Source organism: Centroberyx affinis, unplaced genomic scaffold (genome assembly GCF_046629955.1).
Source record: "Centroberyx affinis isolate AG114_WGS23_722 - 3 ecotype Tasmania unplaced genomic scaffold, CSIRO-AGI_Caff_v1 ptg003220l_1, whole genome shotgun sequence".
Classification (NCBI taxonomy): domain Eukaryota; kingdom Metazoa; phylum Chordata; class Actinopteri; order Beryciformes; family Berycidae; genus Centroberyx; species Centroberyx affinis.
Genome location: NW_027281255.1, coordinates 307,501 through 328,008, shown reverse-complemented (window position 1 = coordinate 328,008; position 20,508 = coordinate 307,501). Strand labels below are relative to the sequence as shown.

The window sequence follows — 20,508 nt, the reverse complement described above, 5'->3', positions numbered from 1 at the left end:
GCTGATAGCTCTCCACATACATCACTTTGGACGTAAGAGTCAGTGCCCCTGGTGCCTGTGACACTCAGCATTACTAACCATTATTTAGTAGTAAGCTTGGGCAGAAAAACACACTACAGGCCTACTATAGTAGGTATAAAAGGAGCAGCCATTGTTGCCTCTTTTCATGCATTTATCCTGCATCCGCATTACATTACATTACATCCTTAAGCATACACTTTTGTCCAAAGCGACTTACAATAAGTGCATTTCGTCAACAGTAGTCAAACCAACTTATTAAGAGTAGAAGGGGAAGAAGACCGTTACATGAAAGGTTAATTCAAGTGGGGTCCATCTATCCTGCATTAGCACTGCAGTCAATTCTTTCTTGAACATTATACAGCAAAACCAAACTAACATTTTGTAACACAAAACTTTAGTTGGTTGAGCGACATTAGTTAAGAAAAAAAGAGGTGTGACTGACTGCACACCATAAACAACTAATGAGGTGCTGACCATGGACAATAAACTTACAAAAAAAAAAGAGAGAAGTCAGCTGCACCCTGATGAAAGCCTGATGGCTGAAACTTCAATATTAATAAATTAACTGGAACTTCAATGTGCGACTCACTTCTCTCTCTCTCTTTTTATGAGGGACATTAGCGACCGGACTGTTCCTTATGACTTCCGATGCCTGAAAAGAGCCTGAAAAGAGCCTGAAAAGAGCCTGAAAAGAGCGTAAATTCCCCCAAACAGTTCCTCCTCTCAGGGACGGGCGTGCAGCCAGAGTGCAGCGTCAGGTCAGCAAACACGCTGTGCCTCGTAAAGTGAGACTTCTACATGTGTACCAGGCCAACAGAGGCCCTGCTAATGGACCTGATGACGTTAGAGGAGGTTATATTATATCATGGTTGAACTCTCTCTCATTCGCTGCTGTCAGGACCACTTTCTGTTCACTCCTACATGTTCTAGAAAGAGCGACAGGTGGCGGCTTTTTCTTCCACAACAAATGTACTCTGTATTTAAGACTGAACGGGAAAGCAGCACCATATGGTCAGATGTCAAACAATTGGATTTATTAATGGAATTATTCATGTGGTCATGCTTTCTTAGGCTAGTGACTTTTAAGTCACTTCTTAACACCAATTTTTATGTACAGGCCTTCTCTTAGTGTTTATTTTCATTTATTTTATTCCATTTTAATTATTTTAATTTGGGGTTTTTTATTCATTGTATTCCATCTCATTGTATTATTTCTTTTAGGTGTTTTCTATTTTCAAGTACTTTATCTCTTATGATGTTTTAGTGACTTTTTAAACTTTAAACTTTTTTATTTTCTTTTCTTTTAGTTTTTATTGCTGTAAAGCACTTTGTAACTTGGTTTTATATATAAATAAAGATATATATATAAATAAGCTATATAAATAAAGATTATTATTATTATTATTACTATTGTTGGAAAGCCTCTGGGATGAATCCTTACTTTTTAGGGCACTGAGACAAGACACATCAAGATAAAATAACATGGGACAAATCAATATAATATTAATTTATTGATCCCTGGGGGGAAATTGTGTCACAGAAAAAGAAAAGAGGTGTTAGTTGGTGAACTAGGTACATAATAAAAGATGTAAATAAACAATCAAACATCAAGCATCCTCATGATGCTGATAAATGGTTTCTACTTATTCAAAGAAATTCTCGCTATGATGGAGACCATCCTTCCTGGAGGTCCTGGGTTCAAGCTGTCCCGCGTCAGCAAGCCTCCACCCTGCTGAAGTGCCTTTGAGCAACACGCTGAATCCTCAGAGGGGCTGTTCTGTAGCTGACCCTGACCTCTGACCTCTGACCTCTGACCTCTGGCTTCTGTATGGAGGCGGGCAAGCAAACACAAAATTCCCTCTTCTTCTTCTTCTCCTTATTATTATTACCAATCGCCAGAAGTTTCCGGCCACAGTGAGTGAGTCTGGTCGGCTGAATCTGCAACATTGTCTCTCCCTACAGCGTAGAAAACGCTGCTGTTCAGACTGTCTCCAAGGCTCAGTATAAATTACCGCCTCTGGGAGTTAGAAAATGGAAAACTCCCCCAAGAGATTAATCTTCTCCAACTTTCGCAATCTCCAAACAACACAGCCATGGATGGCTGGGGAGAAGGTTGAGTCTCCGCTGGACTGAAAAATAGAGAGTAAAAAAGCACTGCGTCAGCCGCTGCTATCCTCCGTTTGCCTCTCTTTGCCGGCCCGTAGAGAGGGCTCGGTATGAAAAGTCCATTTCACAAATGGATGCGTTAGCCAGAGTGATCAATTCTCCCTCCTCTGTGACTGTCGGGTCCTATCTCTGCTGTGTGTAGGAGTCTGGGAGAGACGCATTTGTTTGAGTTTTGTCTGAAAGGGGATGAGATGAACTTAAGGCCTGTTGGCGATCAGACAAATGCTCCCGACAGACAGTTTGTCATTGATTAGGAGCTTTTTTTGTCAGCTAAGCATAGTTAAGGGAGAACTTTGGACGCAATGCTGCACTTTCAACTGGATCTGGTGCCACAAGTATGAAGAAAATCTCTTTAATTCTCACACTGCTTGTCTGCAATAACCTGATACTCTTCCATTTACTACTAAACTACTAAAATTATTTTGAAGTCATAAAGGAAGAGTATCCTCTATGACTTAAGAGTAATTATCTATATCATTTTAATCATTTATCTTATTTTATGCATCTTTTTACCATTCTGCAGTTTTCTAAAATATATTTTCTTGGTTGTTACTTAGATGCTGCAGTCCTGTCCAGCTGCGTTGCTTTCATTTCTCCTTTCTTCTGTTTTTATTGTATTGTATTGTATTATTGTATTGTTCACATCACTTTTTTAATCACAGCGCAAATAAACTAAACGCATCACTTCTGTCAGTACTGTACCAACAGCACCCGTTAATTCAGAATCAGTTCCTTATTTAATGGTAAAAAAAAACAGAACTTTGAGAATTTAAGTGCCTGCTGTGTATTTTTATCCTCTTAAATTTGACTCGGACTTCCCCTCGAAACCCGACTTCTGCCTCTCAGCCGCCGGTCTGAGAGTTCACACGCTCAGCAGCTGGGTGTTTGTGTCATGCGTGTAAGGAGATGCTCTAGTCTGGATCTTCCACAACTGGCAGGGGGCTGTATTATTTAGATCTTATTTCGAGTAAGTGTTAATTCTTATACGCTACAGCTCAACATACTGCATAATGTATTACTAAATGCTGCCATGGTGGAATTACTGCACGCTTGCTGCACCACAGCTGCACTTGAGCTCTATCCCCGAGAGGAATCGTTTTGAAAAAAAAAATCAACATGTGCTCTCTTATATCTTTTCAGTTGTCGAAAAGATACAAGAGACGGTCTGAGAAATATTAGAGTGTAGCATTACAATATGGCGTTTTGTTCTACTGTGTAACATTTGGCAAATGCAGGATGAATGCAGGATAAAGGGCTTTTAGAATGAATATCCCTGCATACAGCTGTACACAGGATGGATGCAGGATGAGTCCATGATAATAATAATAATAATAATAATAACCTTTATTTGTATAGCACCTTTCATACACAACATGCAGCTCAAAGTGCTTTACATCAAAAAGAAAAGGCAGATAAAAGACAGATAAAAAGATAAAATTCATATAAAAGAACAAGCAAAATACATTGCATTAAAAGAATCAATAGAGTAGTCAATCTCACATTGGTGACACTGTCAACCAGTATACGATGAAGTGTGCCTTACCTCTCCAAAGATAATCACAACTTAAAAGACCTTTTGTCTGCCTTACCGGACAAAAATTTGTATAGCGCTATAGCTTTTCGGAGAGTGAACTCCCTCAATTCTTCCTTTCAAAAGGAAATCAATTTAGATGAGATCATGAGGGATTCTTAGAAGGAGCATAGATTATTTCCGGTGGTCTTACCCCGCCGCATAGGCAGGCCCCACAGCCCCTATAGGACTTGTCAAATGTTCCTTTAGAACAATACACAGATCAGCTAAGCAATTACAATCATAAACCTCAAGCAATCCTTCAATTCTCAATATAGGTTTGTGGATGATGGGGGACTACAGTGTAAAATACACACTCACGCTCTGGTCTTACTCCCTTCTCTCCCTTGGTGTCCCTCCAGAGATCAGGAATGGCAACCTGAAGAGCATCCTGGGCCTCTTCTTCATCCTGTCGCGCTACAAGCAGCAGCAGCAGCAGCAGCAGCAGTACTACCAGTCGCTGGTGGAGCTCAGCCAGCAGAGCAGCAGCACCGCGGCCGCCAGCAGCCTCAAGACGCAGGAGATGCAGTCCAGGTACCGTGATGTGTGTTCGGTCGGCGCTGTTGCGGGTGTAATTTGGGCGCAGAGGTAGCCCGGAGGTCCCAGAAGCAGGCTTGCGGTCCCGGGGTGGTCCCTGGCTTGAATTACCGGACCGGGTTTCTCTTCTTAGGATTTTACGCTGGAGTCGAGGTCGAGTGATTTATCGATTTTGGCTGGTTTAATTGGGGCCTTTTGTAAACAGGAAATTGATGGATATGATTGAGTCTCGATGGTGCTGAAAATAAATAACAGCCTTTCACCGGGGAAGATGTTTCTCATTAAACGCTCGGAGCGCTTCTGCAGTGTCAGCTCCGCGAAGAAGTCTCGACAGGGATGAGTCAAGATGGCTGACAGCTGAGGTCTGCAGCCAGATCTTATTGTAACGCATCTGAAATGAGTATATTTTACATTCCAGTGGCGTGAGCCTTGGATTGCACTAAAGAATGGCCCAAGTAGATGGAATTACCTTCAAAACAATAGCAGCCTAAATAACATTTCTTAATTAAACTAAACCCCAAACACAAAATTTGTGGTGAAGCCTGACATCTAATGGTGAAAAGGAAGGTACTGAACTGGCCTTCTGCTATTGGCTGGTCTTTGGTGCCAGCTGATGTCACCACCTGTTGTACTCTATAGAAGGTGACATCACCTGTCACCAAAGACCGGCCAATAGCAGAAGGCCAGTTCAGTACCCTACTTTTCACCATTAGATGTCAGGCCTCACCACAAATTTGGTTTTGGGGTTTAGTCACTCTTAAAATTAATTTCCTGATTACAAAAGTCACTAGCAATAATTGCAGCTAGCCAAAACAAAACCCAGACAATGTAATCAGCTAATTTGTAAAAATTAACATAACCTTTCAACACACAGGCTGACAACTGTTGGAACTAATGGAAATTGTCTTGGTCATGAAATTGTTATGAAATGTGAGTATGTTATTGTGCACATACTGTAGTAGTATGGAACATTTTAAGATTTAAGACACACAATTTAAGCGGCTTTTCCTCCATTTAGCGATCATAGGTGTGCGATATGAAGATGCTCATGTCCCTTTCTGGGTTAAGATATGCAGACATTCCCAGCAGAGGTGAAGGCGTAGAGCTGCTGCATGGCTAAGCAGTAATAAGCAGTAAGAGCAGCAGAGGCCCGGTCCAGTGTGATGTAAATAGACAGACTGGGCCTTACTGGAGCATCTAAAGGCCGGCCTGACATGCCACACATGGGTGGCATTCCCCCCCCCCCAGGCAGATCAGGTTACTGCACTGCTGCTCTACTTGGCCCTGCTGTGTGTGTGTGTGTGTGTGTGACAGAGAATCTGTGTCAGTGTGTATGTGTGTGTGTGTGTGTGTATCAGCGCAGTAAGAGCACACACTTAATCTCAGTATTTGAGGAGAGGGTATGTGGGTGAAACGGAGTGGGGCAGCCTCGCTCTGCTTAGAAAGAGTTTGGAGGGCAGCGGCGGTGGTGGTGTGTGTGTGTGTGTGTGTGTGTGTCTGTATGGGGGGGTTACTAGGGCTTTAGGGGCACAGCTGCCACCTATTCCCACCCTCCCTCCCCTCCTCCCCAGCAACAACAGGTGTAGAAGACCCCCCCCCCCAACTCTGCTGCTGTAACACAAAAAGACGAACAGAGCGGCGTTCCAGGCACGCCACCGCCTCGGCCCGGCCCGGCGAGCATGCCAACACACCAGTGATGTCACACACTGACACCGATACTGATATAGCCATTGTACACGTCCTACTTTTTTACTGCCGAACCTGCAACCTTGCAACGCCGCTTCCTTTTTACAAGAAAGGGGTCTGGTAGCAAGTTGATCGAGGCAGAAATTCGAAGTTTCAGGTTTCACACAGTCTTTAGTTCTGCTGTAGCTCTGTTCAGGATCGAATTGCGGGATAAATACACGAAAGAGGTCTTCCTGAGGTGACTTGAGTTAACTTCCAAACAGACCCTCTCTGCCCTGCCTGTCCACAGCCCCGGTCACGTCTCGCTCCCCTTTCTTGGGTCGATTAGTAAATCAAGTGTGAGGGCCGGAGGCCACGGCGCAGGTCAGAGGATCAGTGCGTGTCTGTCAGTGATAAAGTAGGCCATTCTTCTGTGAGTGAGGGGGGAAGTCGGGGGCCGTGCGGCCGCTCTGTTCGGATTTGCCCACGAAGTCTGGAAAGTGCTTGAAAAACGATTGTGAACTTGGATTTATAAGGTCATATCTGTGTGAAGTGCAGTTCTGAGATATTGAGCATCAAAGATTTGACGGACCAGCTGGCAAAACTGTAGTTTTATTTAGTAGTAGTAGTAGTAGTAGTAGTAGTATTTTATTCAGTCATCACACACAATACAATAAGTATAAACATGTATACAATCTAATATACAATAAGTATAAGCAGTCTAGACAGTATAAACAAAATCAGCAATCTATGTATTAAGTAGTGACTGAAAAGGCTCAGGGAGAAGCATAATGCTTATCCTCAAAAATAGCTTTATAAACCATTCTTTTGAAAACCAAAAGCGAGTTACACATTCTTAAATTTATATTAGCATTGTTATTATTAGCATAATTTAACCCCAACAATAGAAATACATCTCCTTTTAATCCCTTTTTTAGCTTTTTGTATGGTAAACTTACAAACATCTCTCAAATCATATTTGCACTGAAAAAAACCTTTGTACGCAGTCTGGGAGTAACTTTGTTTTAGCTCTGAACATTATTTTTTTGTTGTTGTTATGTAACCCCAAAAGGCTAAAAACAATGAAAAATAACACCACACATTCAAAGTAACAGTCAAAGATCATGAATATGTGGATAACTCAGTTTAAGTGCATAGAACGTTATAATTCTTAGCTCAGGTTTTGCTGTCATTTCACATGTTGTGTTGTCAAGTAATGTGCCCCCAGTTGACACTGACCAGCCACTGTCACGCTGTATCATTGAACACCGATCAATATCTTCAAATCCAAGAAACTGAAGTCTGGAAAAAGTGTGGAATAGTTCAAAAGAGAACGAATAGGAGCCTGGTTGTGCTGGTGGATTGTAATGGTCTAACACAGTGATTCTCAACCTTTTTCATATCAAGGACTCCTTATTTAGTCCACATTAGAGCCACGGACCCTCATTTGATGAGATTTTGTCTCTCAGACCCAAATCTGAACTCTATCTATCTTTTGTCAGATATGATTTTGTCTAGACTTCCATGACTATCTGTATTTTAGGTAGAGAGATAACAGTGAAACTATGATCAAAATAACCATTCTTCCACATTCCCAAATTGTGTTAAATAATAGTGAAGTTTAACAATTTATCAATTTTCTGGGGACCCCCTGGCACCCCCTCAAGGACCCCTGGTGGTCCCCGGATCCCACGTTTGGAACCACTGGTCTAACAGATCTGGACAGAACAGATTTGCAGTGTGTGTGTGTGTGTGTCTGTGTGTGTGTGTGAGTGCAGCGTGGATGAGCCAGATGATCATGAGTGTGTGAGTCACCATGTGTTGCTGTTGAACCAAATACCAACAGTGACTGTGCAGAGCTTCAGACACACTGGCACAGTGCGGGAAAACAATGTCCATGTACATCTGTAGATGTGCCGCCCACTTCATCACTCACTGACCGACTTATTTCAGCTATTTGTCTTTTTACTGGAACTCCTAACCTTGGCAGTGCTGCCTATATTTATATAGTCTTATTAAAGGAAAACGCCTCATCAGCTATTGGCGATGTACCTTGCATTTATTGGCCCATTTTGTTGTTCGGTGGTGTATTTTTCTCATGATATAGCGTCACCTTCAGATATTCCCAGCAGCTACAGTGGAGTTTGATATGAGAAAATGTTTCAGGATGTAAAACCTCAGCGGTAAACGTCAGGTTTTGGTGTCAGTCCCTCAGAATCAAAGAGCGAGGGCTTCTCTCTAGAGCCGCCATTTTGCACCGAGAGACGTTCAACAATCATCACAGGGAGAAATCCATCGTAGAAGAGGAGAGAGACCAATTTCTCCACCCACAGGAGCAGGAGAGAGACCAGAATGCAGTGCAGCAGAGAGACAGGTTGGGGTTCGAGTAAAGGGGGGAGCAACTCTCATTTTTTTCTCAACTGAACTCGACTCTCTTGATCCAAACTACACATACCACCCACAGCTGAATGCAGCAAGTTCCCAGCTCTTCTGTGGGGGGTTACCGAAAGGCATTCTGGGAAATGTAGGAAAGCGCTAACTGAAGTAGAAGGAGACGAGGCAGGTTGAGTGAAAGTGAATTACAACACAATTACATTTTTTTCTTTCATTTAAGAACAGCCGTATGTCTACTTTGTGCTTTGTGCTTTTGGTCTGGTCCATTACCTTCAGCTATAGATACAGGAAGGTTCAGTGTCACACCAGAGAATCTGTCTGAAATTCATTTTATCTTTTATTGTCCTTGATGTGATGAGCTCAGAAGCATGCTTCAGCACAAAGTAACTTTGATTTACGCTCGTTTCTTTTGGTTAGGCGATAATGAAAGGCTTGAGATATACACTTCAGGAAAGGTGGATTCAGTATGACACAACTTATCTGTAAAGCCTGAGCAAAACAAGTGTACTTTGTTTTGGTCCTGAGTTTGTATTTGAGGAATATGTTACACACAAACTGCACTGACGATAGCCTGAAACGTTTGCACCTTTTTACTTTTCATGTTAAATTAATAGAAACTTTTTTTATTTACAAAAAAAAATCATTTTTTAGAGGCTTGATGGTCAAACTGGCTCGTGTTGCAGGTTCCTTCTGCCTTTTGACGGTGTTTTTTTTTACCCACAATGCATTCAGACACTGAAATAAAAATCCATAAATACCCATAAACCCATAAATATCTTCTATGATTATAATTTTGTAATGATGAATTCCCCGTCAGCTGATCTGACCCAGAAGATTTAGTTTGTCTGAGTAACTTCCTAAAATATAGGCTAAAAGTTTAAGCTCTTTAAATCGCCCAATTATCTCTGTCTCTCAGATTTACACACACACACACACACACACACACACACACACACACACACACACACACGCACACACACATTTGGTTTACTGCACATCTACAGTTGTGGCATGGAGTGCTTTCTATAGACAGCACCTGCTGGCCTGACTGGTGTCTCTGGGGCAGGGGATGGGACGTGTGTGAGTGTGAGTGTGTGTGTGTGTGTGTGTGTGTGTGTGTGTGTGTGACCGAGGGGAACTCCCCCCATTGGACGGAGCGCGACAGCCCGGAGCCACGGGAGGGTTAGTGAGAGCAGTAGAAGGCAGGGGGGGCCCGGCCAGGCAGAGCAGAGCAGAGTGAACCCTCCCTCTTTAGCGCAGCATGTCCCGGGGCGAACACGCTGACCCCCTGGTCTGCCGCGCCTCACGCCTGCCCACCGCCGCCGCGCGCGACAGGAAGAGCCGCCTGCCTTATGGGAGAGCCTACAGCCTGGCCAAGCCCGACTCCTCTCCTAGGTACAGTCCCACCCCGCTGCAGTGTGTGTGTGTGTGTGTGTGTGTGTGTGTGTGTGTGTATGTATGTGGGGATAGAGATCGGAAGATACTGGAAAACACGAGGCGGTGTGAGGAGGATGGATTAGTGTCAGTGGAATCATGAACTGGTAAATGGTTGGATTCTGTTCTGTGTGTGTCTTGGTGTTTTTGCTGACTATGGTGTTTTTTAAATGGTTTGGGTATTGATTATAAATTGCTAATAGATGGATATGGATATGGTATCTTGATCTTGCTCATAGGACAAATTTAGAGGTAAAGTTTGGTTGCGGTCACTGACCAGTCTCGCCAGCAGCTTGTTTGATTAGTGTAGCGGTTCAGATGGATCCACTGCAAAAGTCCCACTTTTTTGCTGCATGTGTGCTGCACTACTGCTGCACTTTTGCTCCATCACCAAGAGGAATTGTTTGGAAAAATCTTTGTTCTCTTCTCTGGTTTGACCTGGTAACTAGCCGGTTGAGACATGTTAGAATTTTGTTTTGAAATACTTAATAATTATGCTGTGTAATTATGCTGTATAATATTTAAGAATGAATTATTGCAGTTCCAATGCATGATAAATGCAAGATAAATATGTGGGCTTAGACTTCTACAATGGCTTCCACTGTATACTGTATTAATGCAGGTAAATGCATGAAGGGCAACTTCTACAATGGCAGCCACTGTAGGCAACCTGTTGCTGCCTAGGGCAATGTTGTCCAGGAATCCACATAAAAAGGCAGTGGAAAAATCGGTTCCCAATGGGTCAGAGAACATCAAATAGAAAAGGTGGGAAACTGTATAATGCACAAAACAAGTAGTTTGCTATAAGTATTTGCTATAAGTAGTGCCGACAAATACAAGCACATCAAAGCAATAAATGAACTCAAATATAGGCAGAATGGAAGAGCTGAAAAATGTCAAAACTCCAGCAACACTTGTATAGAACAACTGTATTGTTAGACCTAGGTCTGACAATAAAGTTGTTCTATATACTACATATATATTTTTAGACCTTTTTCCCTTCTCCATGCACCTTGGAAGTAGGTGAAGTTGTGCCAGAAACCCCTACTCTGCTTCTCCAGAATGGAAGAGCTGCTCAGGTTTAGAAAAGGCCTCACTGGACGGTTTCCCTCCTGGACGTGATGGTCGTGTGACATCTCATTACCCGCTGTCATCACGGCTGAGCCCGCCCCGCCATTTTGGAATATAAAAACCATCACCGGTTTCCGTCCGAACCTCGGCGCTCTGCGGCTACAGTCAAGCTGAAACTGATATTACTCACATTTAATAAGGGACAGCGACGGCGTCCAATATCGCTCGCATGTGCGCCGCAGTGTCGCGGGCGATTAGACGGAGGGCCCGGTGATGTATGTTGTATGCAATCAAAACTGACGCACCGAACCCCCACCGCCACCCCCGCCGCCCCCGCCGCCCCAACTTCGCATCCTGCCCTCATGTGTTCTGGTGTCTTTTTTTTCCACATGGAAAGATCTTAAAAGTGGTGGGTTGGATAAGCGCTCCAGGCTGGGGAGTCTATACCGTTGCCTTCATGTTTCACTGCGTTTTATAAGGAGGGAGGGTTGGGGGGGGTGGGGGGGTGGGGGGGGAGAGGGGATTGGCCTTGTGGTGGAAAAATGTGCGCCGCAGTTACCCCTCTCAGTTTTACCCTGACAGATACGTGCTGCGGTTGATTATTCAATATAGCTGCGGGCCGGCTGCTAACACAAGCCGCTCTCTTACTCTTACCATTACCTTGCCTGGGATTCCTGCGGCCTCTGCTGCTTTTACAGATAACCCCTCTTCCTCCAATGCTGAGAGCCTCGCGACACACTCTCCCACTCCCAAACCTGAGCAGAAAAAAGAAAAGAGCGCAGGAATAAATAAAAAAAGAGGACAAAAAACTTCACTTAAAGAGCAATGCGATGGAAAAGTTTTCTTTCTTTTTTTTTTTTTTGTCACCCACCGCCAGAGAAGCACTTTGAGAGAGCGACGGGCTCCGTTAATCTTCGCTCGCCTTTTCTGTGTGTGTGCTGAGCGCCATTTAGGTTATTTGATGTAGTGCAAAAGCATGCTGGTGCCTCAGGGGTTTGTGGGGGAGAAAATATAAGTGTGTGTGTGTGTGTGTAGGTGGGGGGGGGGGGGGCGAGGAGAACATATTTAGTTGCCAGAGATCATTAACCGGCGTGTCATATGTATCGTATAGTTCATTTCCACGGCGATACGAAGGCGCTCGCCGCTATAATGGGAAACCGCCCCGAACGTGTTTCCTCGGGCGCCGCCGTCTGGGCCCTGGGGCTCGTTAGCATATCACCGCGTCATGAAAACCTCCGAGGTCAATTAGCGATGTACAATGACTCGGCAATTCATCAGCGGCGGTTATAAAGTGAGGTTAATTGTCCAGAGGGAGAGATGGAAATAGAGAAAGACTCTGTGTGTGTGTGTGTGTGTGTGTTGAATAAATGTATGTGTGTGAAAGGGAGAGAGGCCGACCAAGACAAGAGAGAGAGAGTCTGTGTGAGTGTGTGTGTGTGTGTGTGTGCGTCATAGAAAGAGACAGAAAGAATGAGTGTGTGTGTGCGTGTGTCTGTTTGTGTGTGTGTGTGTGTGTGTGTGTGTCAGAGAGAGAAAAAGCAATTACAGATACTCTGTTAGGGCGTCAGAGGGCTAATTTAAATTTGCACAGCGCCACGCCACCTTAGCAGATCCTCATCGGTCCCGGTTCGACCTCGGCGAACAAAGCTCTGAATATTACTCTGTCACTCTGTGATGGCCGGTTTAACTCTACACAAAGATCACATTTATTCAGGGTGATGTTAACTAATAATAACCTCAGGGAAAGCCTGATTAAATCTGAAAACTTGCAGGAAACTTCCGCACCGGTCTTACCTCCGGTGACACTGGGGGAAGTGACGCGTGAAGAAGAAGGAGAAGAAGAAGCAGACAAAATATTAATCAGCAGCAGCAGACTTTAAAAAGATCTAAAAGTTCCTGTCCTGAATGTGCAGGGCGTTGTCTTCCTTTTCATTCCCGTTTCATTGATGGTTTACCTGAGCCGTGCTGTAATTCCCTTAAAGGAATAGTTCACCCAAAAATGAAAATCCTGTCATCATCTCCTCACCCTCATGCCAGATGAAACACAGGTGAAATTTGTTAGTCCATATAACACACAGGGAGGCTGCCAGCACAACTTGGTAGCAGCCTTCTCCAAAACAACTGAAGTCAATGGGGAGCTGTTCTTTAGAGCTCCAAAACAAAAACAGCCAAACAATCACACTGTGAACAGAAAGACCTATACACCATTATTTGTTGCAAATCAATCAGCTGTAGTTAAGATTTGCACTAAATGATGGTGTAAATATACTGTAGGTCTTTTTGGAACTCTGAAGAACTGGTCCCCACTGACTTCAGTTGTTTTGGAGAAGGCTGCTATGGAGTTGTGCTGCAGCCTCCCTGTGTGTTATATGGACAAACTTCACCTGTGTTTCAACTGGCATGAGGGGGAGGAGATGATGACAGAATTTTGGGTGGACTATTCCTTTAATATCCCTATGATTGATCTGCCTCTCTCCTTAGCCCTCAATTTTCATTTTTTTTTTTGTCCCAAACGCAGGGGGCGCTATTAGATTTTAAGACTTTTTGAATTGGCCAATCGCAAGAGGTAAAAGTCAGCCGAGGAAGACAGTATCACACTGTAAACCGGACACAACATTTCCAAGTCTTTTATTGGCTCAGTAGTTTGACAGGTGATGTGTATGAAGAGGCAAAAAATGTCAGAATCGTAAATTTTGATGCCTAAAAAATTGGCAGAAGTAATGGTTTTAAAGGTGGAACTCTAGTCTCAGAAACAAAAAATCTCAATCAAATCAGAAAATCTCAATTTTTGTTTCCATTGCTGGAACTTTATCAAATCATCCGTCATTACAGAAACTGGCTCTGACCCATGACCTCTTCACTCTAAGCTTACTTGTATGGTGATCTAGCATTTTTATCTTATGGTACTGCTGCACTCATTATAATCCACTCCAGATAAGGACGTCAACCACATGCCTAAAACGTTAAAATGTCAACTTTCATTGTTTGGCTTTGTATTCAGTCTCAGGCTGAGAGTTCAGAATTGCATGCTAAGAGCAGCAAGAGAGGACAGAAAATGAGATGTGATGACTGGAGTGCGTCACTCAGCCAGCCAGTATAGGTGGTTTATTGTCTCCGTCCACTTTCACTCTCCAACGCCAAACCAACAGCCCACAAACACAAAACAGAGAACAACTTGTTCCCCGTTGTCAGAAAGGAAGGACGTCTAAACAGACTGCTGGTGCTGTTGCTTCCTCTGTCAGTCACTGATGGGTCGCTGAGATTCAGAAAGTCATCGTAGAAGATCCACTTTTTACTGCTGAGCTGCTTGTTGAGCTGCTGCTGCACCCTGGCTCCTTCCCCAAGAGGAATTATTTGGAAAAATCAAGCCGTGATCTCTGTGCAGCCCTTGGAAGGTATGAGGAAAAGTCTGGTAACTAGCTGGATTAGAGAAACTGGAGTTTTGTGCTGCAGTATTCTGATTTGTTTGTGTAAAAGTCAAGAATTGTCAGCAGTATTGTTGCAGGATTAATTACATGAAGCTGTGATATAAAGTCAGTATTTTGTTTAAAGCAGGTCCTTTAACCTAATAGCCTGGATTAGTCGAGTCCTTTCTGTTTTTTTTCCTGCGGCCATTTTCATTATTTTCTTTTATTTACACATGCAGTGAAATGGAGAATATTCCTGTGGGTAGTAACTGAGGTTGCTGCATATTACAGTAGGTATAATTCAAAGTCCCAATTTTCTAAAGTAATTAATTTTTGGTTGAATTTTCAAATCGTATTGCATACCAAGCCTTGGCAGGCATCTGGTGTTGTTGTTTTTTTTCTGTGTTTGCCTGTGGTTGTGTCCATTATTTGCTTTTGAATGTGTAATTTAATTGGCGCGCGCGTGCACACACACACACACACACACACACACACACACACACACAGTGAACTAGTACCGGCAGTGGCTACAGCCATGGACCCTATCCAGAGGCTGAAGTGTGTTTACTCTATCCTTACTGAAGAAAACATCCTGGAAGCCAAACTGGTTATGCTGGTGGCAGCTTATACCGGTCAGGCTCTGACCATAACTGTTGGTTTAGCAAGTGACCAGATGAGTCTACATTTTTAGGCACTTTTATGCTGCTCCTAGCTGGTCTACCAGCATCAGTGTTCTCATTTCCCGCCTGTCCCCAGATGGAGTCATTCCTATGTTCCCAAGGTCCTATGTTACCAGGGTCCTATGTTCCCAAGGTCCTATGTTCCCAGGGTCCTATGTTCCCAGGGTCCTAAGTTCCCAAGGTCCTATGTTCCCAGGGTCCTATGTTACCAGAGTCCTATGTTCCCAAGGTCCTATGTTCCCAAGGTCCTAAGTTCCCAGGGTCCTATGTTCCCAGGGTCCTATGTTCCCAGGGTCCTAAGTTCCCAAGGTCCTATGTTCCCAGGGTCCTATGTTCCCAAGGTCCTATGTTCCCAAGGTCCTAAGTTCCCAGGGTCCTATGTTCCCAGGGTCCAAAGTTGCCAAGGTCCTATGTTCCCAGGGTCCTATGTTCCCAGGGTCCTATGTTCCCAAGGTCCTAAGTTCCCAGGGTCCAAAGTTGCCAAGGTCCTATGTTCCCAGGGTCCTATGTTCCCAAGGTTGTAAGTTCCCAGGGTCCTATGTTCCCCAGTTCAATATTCTGTTAACACACATTAACTCTCCTATTGTGTTCGGGTCAAATTTGACCTGTTTCAAGTTAAAATATTTCATAAATATTATCCAGTTTTTTTTTATTGAAACAAGGCTTCAAAACAGCTATATAAACACAAAAAAAACAATGGTTATCATTTTATTTGATTTTGAAGGTCTCTAACCCTAACCCTAACCCTAGAACTGGGGAACATAGGACCCTGGGAACATAGGAATGCCTCTGCTAAAACCAGCTCAGACCATCAGCCAACTTCAGCTGGTTCAGGCTGAAATGCTAACCGACCATTATTTGACCTTGTTGCATGTTCACCAGGAATCTCCCTTCTCCTCAGAAATGTAAAATATTTAATCTATAATCAAAAACCTCCGCGCAACAACAACAACAACAGCCACAAGCAGCGTTCCCCCCCCCCCCTCCCCCCCAAGCATCTAGCTAAAAACAGAAGAAGTGTCCAGTGGATGCAGAGAGCTTTCAATAGAGGCTCTGTTCATCCAGCTGATGAAAAAGATTCACATGGTTTGCGAGTCACACACACAGACACGCACGCACATTTCCACACACACACACACACACACACACACACACGGATAAACAACAGCCTGGCCACCTGGTCTTTAACCTCTCATTGTTTACAGGGCGTCCGCGGTGATTAAAGGCGTCTCTGTGCATAAAGCGCCCTTTTGTTTTCTTTCTGTCCGCCGTGAGTAGCTTAACTACGTCCCTGTCCAACATGAATTGGGAGGGCAGCCGGCGTTAATTCCCCCTCTCCCTGCATGACTAACGGTGAGTGTTGGCTTGTTAACCGTGACTGGCGCTTCGGCTATTTCCTACGCCTCTGCCCGGTGTTGTTGTGTGTGTGTGTGTGTGTGTGTGTGTGTGTGTGTGTGTGTTTGGTGGTTTCTTCAAACGAGGCCACCACGAAACTGAATGAGAAAGTTTTTTTTTTTTTTCGGGATGGAGGGGGGGGGCGTTTTAGGTCAGCGGCCCTATAACGGATTTGAGGGACGTTCAAGGCTTAGTCAGTATGAGCATGTGGTAACGAACATGTGTGAGCCATCATGTGAAAAAATCAAAGAAATGTGCACTTGTGTAGTATGAACCACGTGCTTCTTCTTTTCTATCACTGCCCTCGTTGTCTTTCTTCCTCTCTCTCTCTCTCTCCTATCTGAATGCCTCCTCTCACTAGTGTTATTGCATTAAGGGGCGGATTAAAAAAAAATTTCCGTCAAGCCGTTGGTCTCATTCCTCGCCCCGGCTCTCTCTCTGACTGTCTGACTGACTGTCTGTCTTCTTCTCTGCTCTCCCCGCAGTCTCACAGCGCGATATGCAAGTCCTCCGGGCCACAGCGGAATAGGGACACCGCAGAAGAAGAACACAAGGTAAATACAGGCAAAACGCTGCATGTGTCCCACCTCTTTAACTTTGACTGTTTAACTGTTTATTTGCGTGCACACAAGCCTACATGCGTTTGTCCTGTTGGGTTTAGGTCAGTGGTTCTCACCGTGGGGTCCGGGGACCACTAGGGGTCCGTGAGGGGCTTCCCCAGCAAACTGATGAATTATTAAACTTCAGCATTATTTCATTTACAAGAAGTTAACACAATTAGAGAATGTAGAAGAATGACTGTTTTGATCATAGTTTCTCTGTTATCTCTCTACCTACAATACAGACAGTCATGGGATTCTGGACAAAATCATATCTAACAATAAAAATATTCTCAGATTTGGGTTTGAGGGACAAAATCTTATCAAATGGGGGTCTGTGGCTCTAATGTGGACTAAATTAGGGGTCCTTGATATGAAAAAGGTTGAGAATCACTGGTTTAGGTTGTAGTGCTGTTGTGATACTCCCGCCACAGAGAGGTCAGAGGTCAATGATTCAAACTATTCCCAGTTCATGAAAGCTTCTTGATTTGCTGTTCTAAACAGTCGGTGTCTGGTAGCTTTTTTTCCCGGGAAAAATGTGTTTTAAGCTTCCAGTTTGTTTGAAATAAACAGAAGAAGAAGAAGAACTGGGTAGTTAGCATGAGCAGCGATAGCCACCATGGCTGAACAGACAAAGACAAGAGGGTAACACTTTACAATAAGGGTACAATAAGCATTAACTAACCCTTAATTAACAGTACAGTAATGTGTCTGGTAATAATTTACTAATGGTGTTCATGTTAACTAAGGTATTAATTTACACATTATTTAATAGTCATCTTTATAAACTATTAAATAATGTATAAATTAATACCTTAGTTAACATGAACACCATTAGTAAATTACACATGAGTTAACTTAGTGAGAGAGAAACTGCATCAACAGAAAACCCAAGCTCCGCCCCCCACACTGTGTGATTGACAGGTGATCTGTGGGAAGCGCACCACAGCAACGACCACTTGGCACCAAAGATGTCACCAGTTTAAAAAAAAAAAAAAAAATGAGGAACTGGAGAATTACCACTTTAAAGTTTTCACACTGGCACTTCAGAAGGCCTACAAGCTTTTTCCACGGTCAAGTGCTTTTGGTGTTTGAGAAGTGTTTGTTTAATGTGTCGTTACCTCGGGGAATTGCCCTTTTTACACATGCTGGCTCAGAAGCTGCTGCTAAATACGCTAACAGGCGATATAATGACACTCTTTGTGTTGCCAAGCTCCGGGCTGCAGCTAGCGGTCGGCGAACCACAGGCGTCAACCAACTCTAAGGTGTCATGTGTGAGCTGGGAAACTCAAAGACACACACACACACACACACGCACACAGACAGACACACACACACACACGTACCTACCTATACGCACACAGACAGGCACATATATACACATACAAGCCTGCAGACATTTACTCAGTCGTATAAGCATGCACACACACACACACACACACACACACATAAATGCATATATGAGCATCTACATACACGTACACACACACACACACACACACACACACACAGGGCATGTACACTACCAGTCAAAAGTCTGGACACACCTGATTGACTGTACTATGTTTTTCATGCTCTTAAAGCCATTTTGATGTAAAGGCTTCTGCTTAAATGCTTGAAATGTGTATCTTAGACAAATATAAACAGTGAAGTTGATCCTATGTATGAATTTCTTTCCAAAGCCTTTGCGTTTCCATCAAGACAAAGGGCGGCTACTTTAAAGAATCTAAAATATAAGATAGTTTTGATTTGTTTAACACTTTTTTTGGTCACTGCATAATTCCATTTGTGTTATTTCATAGTTTTGATATCTTTACAGTTATTCTAAAATGTGGAAAATAGTAAAAAAATAAAGAAAAATGTGGTGTGTCCAAACCTTTGACTGGTAGTGTACATATACACAAACACATCATCAAAGAACACACACATAAATACACACACAAGTATGTACAAACACTTGTTTGGCATGTACACTCACAAACAGACGCGCAAACACAAACACACACACACTCACAAGGGCCTGTACACACTCACACATACACATATGAGGCATTTGCACACATGCATACCCACCCAGAGTCCAGTTGTCTGATGCTTGCAGCATTTGTTCCACCTCAGAGCGGTGGGAACCGGCGTGTTGGCAAATCATTTCTCTCCAGCCGCCGCCGAGCAATGACAAAAATGCTGCAGACAGCAGCTACACCCCTATGGGTGGTAATCTGCCCCCTCACATCACTCACAGCAAACCTCACTGCTGCGACTTTGCCGAAATAGCACTTCTTACACACAGACACACACACACACACACACACACTGACACCCCAACAACCGATGTCAGAATCAGGGAGCGACAGTGACAGTTTTAGCATTCCTCCGCTGCCATCTGATTCTCATTCATACTAAGCAGTGGTGGAAGAAGTACTGAGATCTTTTACTTCAGTAAAAGTAGAAATACAACAATGTAAAGATACTCCATTACAAGTAAAAGTCCTGCATTCAAAATCTTACTTAAGTAAAAGTACATAAGTATTGGCAGCAAAATGTATTTAGAGTATCAAAGTAAACGTACTCATTATGCAAACTGTCCCCATTTAGAGAGTTACATTTTTCATAAATTACTGGAATATTAATACTGATTTATTGACATACATGTACATGTAAGCAGCATTTTAAAGTTGTCAACGTGAAGCTAATCTTAACAATTTAGCTATACTTTTGGGTAGTCTAATCTATAACAATGCTATTTTATAGTTATTTTATAAAGATGATCAAATGTTTTAAATATAAAATATTGATCTGAAAAGTAACTAGACTATAGCTGTGAAATAAATGTAATGGAGTAAAAAGTACAATATTTCCCTCTAAAATGTAGTGGAGTATAAATACAAAGTAGCATCAAATGGAAATACTCAAGTAAAGTACAAGTACCTCAAAATTGTACAGTACTTGAGTAAATGTACTTAGTTACTTCCCACCACTGATACTAAGTCTGACTAGCAGGCTCTTTTGCTTTCTCGCCATCTGAAAAGTTATTCCTTGTCTCCTCTCCTATCCCTAAAGCAAAGAAAACTTTGGGGGGGAAAAAAACACAATTAGCAACTCTAAAATGAGAAAACAATTGATTTGTGCGAGCGGTGAAGAGTTTTCCCCCTCCGGGTGTTGGAGCCGGACTGGGTTTCTGCTCCGTCATTCATCTCCCTCTCATTAGCCTGTGGTGAATGAATGATGAATCGGCCCTCTGCTGCACCACCGGCCACGACTGAGATCACACCTACAGTCTGCTTTCTTTGGTCCAGACCAGAGTGGAAACAGCTGACTTTGTATTTTGGTTCATTTAGGTTCACAGGTTTTAAGTAGTTTGTTTATTGGACAGAGTTTTGGTGATCTGTCATCCTGCCAGGTTAGAGAGTCAAAACAAATCTGACTCCAGTCCTTGTGACTTCAGCTCAGCATGATGGACTTGTCTGTCTCTTCTTCTGTGGTGTTCACACCAGTTAAGAATGCATGAAGAAACAGCTGAATATGAGCATCAGTCCAGACCTCATTTTGTTCTGCTATAGGCTTTCCAA

General features: G+C 43.2%; 1 pseudogene; it reads left to right on the top strand.

Annotated features, from left to right (window-relative positions):
* Positions 1–20,508, top strand: part of LOC139660120 (neuron navigator 3-like) — a 73,563-nt pseudogene that overhangs the window by 33,229 nt on the left and 19,826 nt on the right.